This window comes from Tarenaya hassleriana, unplaced genomic scaffold (genome assembly GCF_000463585.1).
Source record: "Tarenaya hassleriana unplaced genomic scaffold, ASM46358v1 Cleome78, whole genome shotgun sequence".
NCBI lineage: Eukaryota > Viridiplantae > Streptophyta > Magnoliopsida > Brassicales > Cleomaceae > Tarenaya > Tarenaya hassleriana.
Window position 1 is genome coordinate 164,332 of NW_010970300.1, and position 9,069 is coordinate 173,400.

Here is a 9,069-nt window from a genome sequence, read left to right on the forward strand (position 1 = left end):
TAAACTAGATAATACCTAAATCTATAATCAGATTCTAATCTGATCAGACCTAGACAATGTCTCTATAGACATTCTAAACCTCTAATAAGACATAACCAAGTTTATTTTGACCTAATTACCTACTGATCAGACCTAAACCATACTAGACCAACCCAAATTTGGCTTAACCAGACCTAACCAAGACCTAAACAGCCTTACAGATCTATACCGACCTAAACCAGTCAATTTCAGACCTATACCAGCCTATTCAAGTCTAACCCAACCTCTTACCCAGCTAAACGTAGTCAAATCCAACCTATTCAGACCTATACTGAACAGAGAACCGGAATCTATGACCCACATCAGCTAAACCGAGATCTAAAACAGGTCTAACGCTAGTGCATTCCACTAAACCAAGCCAAATTGGATACTAGACCGACCTAATGGGATAAAACCGATCACTACAGACCATAACATACCCTAAAACCGTCCACTATGCCCTAAACCAGACACCATCAGACCTATATGGACCAATCTAACCCTAAACCAGTTAGTTCAAGTCCTAATTATACACTCCAGACCTAAACCGCCTAATCTAGTCCTAAAGACCCACCAACTCAGGCCCTAACACGACCAATACCAGCCCTAACTAGATAAATTAGATCATAAACTGACCTCTATTAGCCTAAAACCAATCTGATCTTACCTAATACCGGACCCAATTGACCTATACGGTCTAATTCTAGCCTAATTGGACGAACAGACCCTAACCTTAGACTTAAACAAGTCTAAACCGGCCTTAATTCACCTCCAATCAGACCCTATTGGTCTGAACCGAACAATTCTAGCCCTTTCCAGACAAATCAGACCCTAACCAAGACTTAAATCAGCCTAAACTAGTCTGAATTGCTCTAAACCGGACTCAATTGACCTAAACCGGACTTGAATTGACCTAAACCGGACATAGATTGACCTGAACCGGTCTGAACCGGTCCAATTGACTCCAAACCGGACCTGAACCGGTCCGATTTGACCTAAACCGGTCAACTGTTGACCAAATTGGTCTACGAATTGACCGAACCAGAGTGAACCGGTCTGAACCGGCCGGAACCGGGTCTGAGCCGGACTGAACCGGCCAGAATCCGGTCTGAACCGACGAAACCGGGTCAAACCCGATCTGACCGCCGATAACCGGACTTGGATCGAATCGAACATGGTTCGATTGAACCAAATCGGGTTTAACCGAAATTGGATCGATTAAACCGGTCTGAATCGGATTTAATTCAAAACCCTAATTTCGGAAACCCTAGCCGCTGAGTCACCCGAGTTGACTCGGTTGTTGACTCACCCGATCCCTCCACTCAGCCCTAACTCGGACGAGTTCGGACCGAGTTTCGCCAGAATCGGACTTTCTCCGCCGAGTTCCACTGAGTTTCAAAGGAAAACTCGGACTCAAATCGGAGAAAATTGCGGAAAATAAAGAAACCGAGTCAGAAAACATACCTGACTCACCTGGTTTACCTGTTTCAGAAACGAGTCTTGGCCGCGTTAAAACCCAGAGGCTTCAGCTCGATGGATCTCGTCACCGGCGGCCCCGAGACTCCCAGATCTGCTTCTGACCGCCACAGATAAGCCCCTCCGATCGACTGAAACACTCAACAGAAACATCAAAACGCTCCCGCAGACGAATCCGAAACCAAGAAACCCTAACTTACCTCGCCATTGCCGCCGAATCTCCCTGGATCGATGAACCGGAGCTCTGATACCACTTTGTGAAGTGTGTATCGGCCCTCACGGTTCTCTCTGACGCTCGTGTGTTCAAGAACCGAAAGAAGACAGCGGATTTTTACGAGTTCAGTTACCGAGTTACCTCGGACCTACGTCTCGGCCGGAACGGCGCCGGCGAATCCACTAGAGTACGGAAGAAACAACAGAGAAGAGAAATACACCCGGCGGCCCTCCACACAAGGTCGGAGGCTCACCAATTTACAACCGGAGAAGAAAACCCGAGACACTTACCGAAACCGGCCTTTGCTTACCGCACCGCCGTCGACTTAGCTCCGTCGTCTCCGAGAAACGTCAGCCGCCTTGCCTCTCTCTCTTCTCCTCACGATCGCCTCCGCGATCGCCCTTCTCTTTCTCAACCGCGTCGAATACGCGCCAACATTAGGGTTTCATTAACCCTTAGTTCAGAACGTTGCGTATCGGCCAAATGGGCCGAGTTCTTTTTCCACCAAACAGGGGCCGAGCGGGCCCAACACCTCTTAAAATAATTTTCGATGATGATAACAGGATTTTAGCAATTGAGTTATTTTCAACTATATTGAAGTCGTTAGTGAATTAAAGGATTGCCTCCGCGATTAAAAATTCGGTTTAAACCCGATTATGTGCTCTTAGTGAGCTTCACTTTTCGAATTTGTTTTCAGGTTGAATCTCTAGGTTTTTAGGATCGGAAAATAATTTTCCGGCTATCAATTACTGCATAAACCTGCTTATTTGTTTGTCTATGTAGGTTTAGCCTTTTAACGAAAATTATTGTTTTAGACCCATTTTATCATCAAACAAACTTCTAAAATTATTTGTAACCTCATTCGGGATGTCTTTTTTGGTTATGTCCAAAAAATGAATTTTCTGAAACTTTTGGAAAACTTCTGGTTCTCAATCAATTATCGTATTTTCAGTAATGAGTTATACAGTTTTTTGCATTCTAAGGCGGTCTCAAATCAACATTGATCTATTGATTATCTTCTATTGTTTGTATTTTTTTTTGTTTTAATTATTAGTCCAATTGTCTATTTTCTGTATTCGTTTTGTTTGGTCGGTCATATACCTACATAAAATATTGTTGCATTCAAACGAAAAACAGAGCACACTAAATTTGTTTTGTAATTTTCATTTTGAAACAAGAAACTGAAGTTTGTTAAAATATCTGTAAAAGACGGTTTATAAACAACTTATTATTGATGATACGAAATTTGTATTTACAAAAGAAAAAGTTAGAATAATATTATACATTCGAAAAAGTTATTCTCTTAGGTAAGAAAGATCACTGTCAACACTTAACAACGTTATTTGAAAAAAGTTTTTTTTTCCGCATTGGGACAATGCTAATGAACCAACTTCTAAATTTGTCGTATGGTAATTTTTTTTTTATATAAAATGCACTCTGTATGTTTATTTCATATGTTAGAACATTAAATATAAGGCCTCGGAATGTTTTGGACCTCGTTTTAATAGATAGATTGAAATGCCAAACAATATCAATAAAAGTCATTATTATTACAAAACCGAAGTCCCCGAGCTAAAAGACCCCAATTTTGTTTACAAAGCCCTCAACTTATATGTATTATTGTCATATTTATCATTATATCCGAAAATCTCTAAACCGAAATACTATTCGGTATTCCCTTCCCGGTCATGCCACCTTCTCTAGTGTAATCCAAAGTGTTTGGGTACAACAAAGTATACGGCATCTTAACCGGACCAAACCGATTCTTCAAGCTCTTGTCATTGTTCCTCTTAATGATGTTGTTCTCAATTTGCCCAAGCCTCTCGGTGAATCTTCTAGACATAGCCAAAACTTCATCATCAGCCGTCCAATTTGGAGATTCCCTCTGCCCCAGATAAAGCTCATCCGTTGAATGCATAGACAAAACCTCAATGATAGAGATTCCAAGTAATGTCTGCAGTTGTGGAGTGATCGTCTTCAAATACGCAACATCAGGATCTTTCTTTAATTCTTCGTACTCTTTTGTACCAGATTCAGGCATGAACCGACGACTAACCGTTGGCCGATTAGGGAGAAAACCAGCATAAGGATACTGACCGAAGTTAACTACAGCGTGAAGAGCAGATGCAATCCAGATGATGATTGTGCATGTTTGGATGAGTTCAGACCGAGATTGCATCTTCGACCACTAGAGCTCGCCTTTCTTGTCACCATGGCCTACATTTCGAAGTTCAGACCACCATGATTGAAGCTCCATGTCAACCTGAACAATTTTGTCCGTTTTGTAATAGTACGAGCAATACTCTGTCACCCATGTCTCAATGGCAGACCAAATCTCTAACCCATCAACAGCATAGGGATAATCCTCTATCAAAAGTCGAACACCGCCATCGCAGCTTGGATCCGGAACGGCCACTCCTCTAAAGATGCAATATGAGAAAATATCATTAAGTTCTCTGGAAGCTAAGGAAATAAAAGTACTAAGAACAAAAAAAGTGTACCTTTTGAGAAGATCAGCCGGCAAAGCTTGATCAGTGAAAACCCAATTCCGATAACGCGAAGAAGACCACTCCATAGAGTACTTTCCTAGGAACACAGTCCTTTCGAGCACACCATCTGCGTTTATAAGGATATGACGAGCCAACGCATTTATTTGCATTGTGTCACGAAAATGAGGATGCAGAAGCTTATAAATCGGATGAACTACACTCAGTTGTCTATTTGCTGAGATAATGAACGGTTACATAGTAGCATGAGTGTGCAACCTGTGGAAAAACAGATCATTACAAACAGACAGAACCAAGAATTTAGGATATAGTCATGTTTCATAACCAAATCGATCGGACATATACCAATGGCTGATAAGTTGATGATAACCGGAATCATTGATAGCAACATAAGCCTTAGCGAGCTGCCAAATCGAGCCTTCAACATCTTTATCAGACGGTGTAAAGATTTTGCTGACGGCACCATATTTTTCCCCTTGTGGGTGAGGAAGACTTAACTCAATGGCTAATGGTATCAAAAATCCATCATCTTTAAGGAGGAGAACAGTTCGTGTAGCATACAATTTTGCACCAATTGAGTTCATCCTTCTCAAGTAAGGCATCAATGAGTCATGATAATCCAAAATATAAAGCTTGTTTTTCTTCAAAGCCTATAAAAATTCAGAAGATCCAAAAAACACCAAATTACGATGACAATGACATAACAGTGAAAAGATGCGATTAGGGGTTCGAGTACCTCGTCAATGGTGAGACCATTCATGTTGGGCTCAACATCATCTTCGTGGATCGAACTATGTTGATTTCCATAAACATCCGGATCCAACTTGCTCAACGGTGGAAATTCCTACATTTTTTTTTACAAAATCTCAACCAAGGAAACATCTAAAAAAGATTATCAAAGAGAACAATGATAGCTCATAAGACCTGGAGACGTCTAATAACAAGTGGATTGAGTCCGGCAATCATTTCTCGACCAAATTCTTCATCAGATCTCCAAGCTGATCTACTCTCTATAGGAATACCGAAACTATCACATGGTCACAACAAATAACAAAGAACCGACTTTGATATATAACGATGGAGCAAGAACAAGAACATGTACCTTTGATGATAGTTGGCATCGGATACTTCAAGAAACGATCACCATCATTGCGTACGAGCTCTCTAAACATCTCCCATGGAAGAACATCACGAATCTTGGAGATTATGTGAGCATTAGGGTGCTTGATACCACCCTCATAAAGGCTAAAAATGTCGTCGAAACTGTTAAACTCATTGAAGTTCTTGTCGCAAAGAGAGCCAATTTCAGGGACGATGACTTGCGCCACAGACTTGAGAGCATAGGCGATGAAGTCTGAGAACTTCACCATGTTGAACTTCTCATCCCGAGGGACATAGATATCTAGGCTCAATAACGGTAGCCTACTCTCTGACTTTGAATCTGTTCATACGAAAAACCGTGATGATGTAAGTGATCAACATAATGTATTATATAGCGCAAATGCATTAACCTTACAAAAAGGAAGAGCCTTACGAAACTGACCGCTCTTTGTAGGTTTGCGACCGGTACGACAACGACGAGGATAAGGGTATTCAAGGGAACCACCGAGGACAGGACGAGCAGAGTCTTGACCTTTGTTTGGAGATCCCAAGTCATTGAAAACATCATAGTCATAGACTCTATCCCACTCCATCCTCTCTCCTTTCCCATCCCCTCTTAAATTCTTCAACTCTTCTTCCCTTATTTCCTTGAGCAACTCCGGCATCTCACTCGGCAGATACGCCTAATTTTTAGGAGAGAAAAAAGGAACATAATCAAAATATTCATCAACATATGAAACTCATAAATATTGTATGTTAATTAATTACCTGGTTGGAGAAAAAGACACGATCGTAACCATAGCGGTGAGAAGGATAGATCCAAGAGTTGCAGACAAAGTGGACAGGTCCGGACGCACCGGGAACATCGTAGAGAGTGAGAGACTTGAGAAAGAACTGGCTTCGGTGATGGTTCTTGATCACGAACGCACTCGGTGTTCCCATTGACTCATCCCACTCAAACGCAACTGCAAACGCAGTTTCTTCAGCTGTCATCACCGACTTCATCTTCACCCAATTTTCCAAATGAGCTACTTTTCCAAGTCGTCCTCTCCTCTCATTTCCTAAAATACACAGAGTTAGCCTTTGTAGTGACTAAATGAACTCCTAACTTAAACCCTAAATACTGGAAAACTGTCGGGTTGGGTTTTAGAAAACCTGGGTCGGGTTGAACAGAGCTGACGAGCTGGAGAGTGACACGACGACCGAGGAGCTCATGAACACGGTCAAGAACAGAGGCCATGACATCTTTGAAATCGAGCACATTCTTCTTCATCACGACCACTTCTCCTTGAATCATCGTCGCCTTCCTCGCGACTGATCTCTCCATTGTCTTCGCTGTGTGTACATATGTATAAACTCAGATCAATGTATATGGTTAACACCAATATAACAAAACCGATAACCGAAATATATGTTACACAGCTCTCACTAAAATAATTCTATAAATAAATAAAAATTCCGTTCCAAGAATAGCGGAATTAATGACACCTTATCACATGACCTAATTATTTTTTGACGTTTACATGCATGCATTCGCGTATACAAAAGACTACGTACAACCTCACAATTTTACTTGTTAGCCATACACAATTGATGAGACATTACAAATTTTTCAATTACCCATAACTGGCAAAAATACTATCTCAAAACCTAAATAAAAATAAAAATAATTATAGATTCATTCCGTATTCACATGCAATGCCAGTTCTTATAAAAAATGATAGCCTTAGTACGTAAACTACATAAATTGTTTTCTAAAAACGAACTTCCAAGAAACTCAATAAACAAATTTATTACTAGAGCGAAATGAAATTATATTATTATATAGAACTGCAAGAGGCTCGGAACCACAAACCTGAATTGGGCCTTTGATCTTAAGCGTTCACAAACACCAAACTGAAGGATTCTCGTTCGATAGCTGAATTGCTGATGTGAATGTGACAGCCATTTTATAGTTTAGAATTCATTAATTGAAGTCGTCGTTGTTCAATGAATTCAAACCCAACTTTAATTAAATTAAATTAAATATACACTAATGAAGTTAAATGATGGAGTAAGACTCAAAGATTTTTGAGCCTCATTAGATGGGTTTTTTCGATGTCTTCAAATTCAGAAACCAAATTATTTTTCACTTTGAACTCACATATGACTTTGTTGTTCAAACCCTTAATTTAATAATAATAATAATAATAATAATAATGATAATAATAATAATAATAATAATAATAATAATAATAATAATAATAATAATAATAATAATAATAATAGCCCTTAATTTATTTTTCAGTGACCATCGTCGCTTTGTATGTATTACGAGATATGAAATCAACATTCACTGACTTGAAGAATCGTCAATTCAGATTCCTTTGTGTGTGTATATATTATATTGCATGGTGTAACGCAGTGGACACTTTACGACTGGTAATTTATAACTATATGGCCAACGAGTTTAATATTACTCTCGATGTAGGATCTTAGTATATTATTATACAAAAATCCAAGTGCTGAAGAAACTCCCTTGGTATTATCGAAAAGTTTAAAATAAAAAAGAGAAATATGATCATAATGTACCGTTCTCAAATAAATTCGTATGAAATTTCTATGCGGTATTGTAACTAAAACGATTTTTATCCAAACTTGATAGTTCGACCAGTGAAACGGGATGTAAAGCGTCTGTTCCACCCCGAGTTCGAACTTCAAATTTGGGAAGACAGCGTATATTCTAAATCACATGTCTTCTGATCCCAAGATTAATCTGAGTCTTGGTTCAGAATACCCGGTTATAAAAAAAACTAACGATTTTTAAAAACATGATAAATTGTCAAAACGAAAAGAAAATAATGTGTGATCTCTAACGTTATAATACTCTTCACGGGAAATAGAATGTATTTAACGAAAATTATTTGGATTTCGAACAAGTCATGCATGATTCATGATTCAAATATTGACGTTTATAATAAGCTCAGACAGATTATTTTTCGGCATCTTAGAGAATGAAAAACAACTTTTGGTGCGTCAAAAATATAATGTGTTTAGCATATGATTTTGCTTTTCCAACATTTACAACTATATTATGCGTCGGTTGTATTTATAACAATTAACCCCAAACATATATTTTCAAATGTGATTCACACATGAAACACGGATGGTGTAAATATGAAAATCTATGTTGAAGATCAAAATATTGAAACACAAGAAACAGTTGAAGTGAATGCTGATTGTGAAGAATTTGAAGGATAACTTCACCAAAAAGAGTAACAAGCATGACACGAGAAGACTTTAGGAGCAAAGAACCATTGGACAGAATGATGAGCAAAGAACTCTAGCTTGCAGTGTGGCTTAATCGGATGACATGGGATAGATCAGGCCCAAGAGTGGCCCATGGAGTTCATGTTGAGACATACAGTAGGAAGCTGCAACTTGTTCCCCCCATCAGCCAACTACCTCATAAATGCTCTTGAACATGCAAGGTTCCAACAGCTAGTTTATTCAATTCTCTTTCCAACTACATAGTTATTAAATGTTTATTGTAACAACTAGTTTCTCTACTATAAATAGGTGATATCTTGTATCATATCAGATAAGTGAAAGAGAGATAGAAGGGATTTAGTCCCATTCATTTCATTTTCGTCCTCCTCTCTTCTGCAGCAAATTCTTCTGCATTTTGTTTACTATTTCATCCTCAAACACATCAAAATCTACAGAAATCTTCAATCTATTCCTTATTATAGTTGATCCAAAACAACTTAAATG

General features: G+C 39.0%; 1 pseudogene; it reads right to left on the bottom strand.

The window, feature by feature from the left end:
• Positions 1-3,359: 3,359 nt before the first annotated feature.
• On the bottom strand, positions 3,360-6,643 carry LOC104801930 (annotated as a pseudogene).
• Between the last annotated feature and the right edge of the window lie 2,426 nt (positions 6,644-9,069).